Raw genomic sequence first — 1,654 nt, forward strand, 5'->3', positions numbered from 1 at the left:
ATACACATCCATGCCCGAGGCAGGAGTCGAACCTGCGACCGTAGCAGTCGCACAGTTCCGGACCGCGCGCCTAGAACCACGAGACCACCGCAGCCGGCTACTTTCTTTGTGATTGGAATTATTATATTCTTCTTGAAGTCTGAGGGTATTACTTCTTTGTCATACATCTTGCTCACTCGACGGTAGAGATTTGTCAGGACTGGCTCTTAAAAGGCTGTCAGTAGTTCTAATGGAATGTTGTCTACTCCCTGGGCCTTGGTTTGACTTAGGTCTTTCAGTGCTCGGTCAAACTCTTCACGCAGTATCATATCTCCCATTTCATCTTCATCTACATCCTCTATCATTTCCACAATACTGCCCTCAAGTAAATCGCCCTTGTATAGACCGACTATATACTCCTTCCACCTTTCTTTTTTCGCTTCTTTGGTTAGAACTGGGTTTCCATCTGAGCTCTTGATATTCATACAAGTGGTTCTCTTTTCTCCAAAGGTCTCTTTAATTTTCCTGTAGGCAGTATCTATCTTACCCGTACATTCTTACACCTTTAGCCATTCCTGGTTAGCCATTTTACACTTCCTGTCGACCTCATTTTTGAGACGTTTGTATTCCTTTTTGCCTGCTTCATTTACTGCATATTTATATTTTCTCCTTTCATCAATTAAATTCAATAGTTGTTCTGTTATTTAAGGATTTCTACTAGATCTCGTCTTTTTACCTACTTTATCCTCTGCTGCCTTCTCTATTTAATCCCTCAGAGTTACCCATTCTTCTTCTACTGTATTTCTTGCCCCCATTCCTCTCAATCGTTCCCTTATGCTCTCCCTGAAACTCTCTACAACCTCTGGTTTTGTCAGTATTCTGGTCCCATCTCCTTAAATTCCGACCTTATTACAGTTTCTTCAGTTTTAATCTATAGTTCATAACCAGAAGATTCTGGTCAGAGTCCACATCTGCCCCTAGAAATGTCTTACAATTTAAAACCTGGTACCTAAATCTCTGTCTTACCGCTATATATTCTATCTGAAACCTTCCAGTATCTCCAGGCCTCTTCCATGTACACAACCTTCTTTCAAGATTATTGAAACAAGTGTTAGCTGTGATTAAGATATGCTCTGTGCAAAATTCTACCAGGTGGCTCCCTCTTTCATTTCTTACCCCCATTCCATATTCACCTACTACATGTCCTTCTCTTCCTTTTCCTACTATCGAATTCCAATCACCCATTTCTATCAAATTTTCGTCTCCCTTCACTATCTGAATAATTTCTTTTATCTCATCATACTTTTACAGGCAACGGCCTTGCCGCAATGGATACACTGGTTCCCGTCAGATCACCAAAGTTAAGCGCTGTCGGATGTGGCCGGTACTTGGATGGGCGACCATCCGCACAGCCATGCGTTGTTGCCATTTTTCGGGGTGCACTCAGCCTTATGATGATAATTGAGGAGCTACTCGACTGAATAGTAGCGGCTCCGGTCAAAGAAAACCATCATAACGACCTGGAGAGCGGTGTGCTAACCACACGCCCTTCTATCCGCATCCTCAGCTGAGGATGACACGGCGGTCGGATGGTCCAGGTGGGCCACATGTGGCTTGATGACGGAGTTCCATCATACATTTCATCAGTCTCTGCATCATCTGCAGATCTAGTTGG

General features: G+C 43.4%; 1 pseudogene; it reads left to right on the top strand.

The window, feature by feature from the left end:
• The first annotated feature begins 1,289 nt into the window (after positions 1–1,289).
• On the top strand, positions 1,290–1,407 carry LOC126475675 (5S ribosomal RNA; annotated as a pseudogene).
• Positions 1,408–1,654: the final 247 nt, after the last annotated feature.

This window comes from Schistocerca serialis, chromosome 4, assembly GCF_023864345.2.
Source record: "Schistocerca serialis cubense isolate TAMUIC-IGC-003099 chromosome 4, iqSchSeri2.2, whole genome shotgun sequence".
Taxonomy (NCBI): Eukaryota; Metazoa; Arthropoda; class Insecta; order Orthoptera; family Acrididae; genus Schistocerca; species Schistocerca serialis.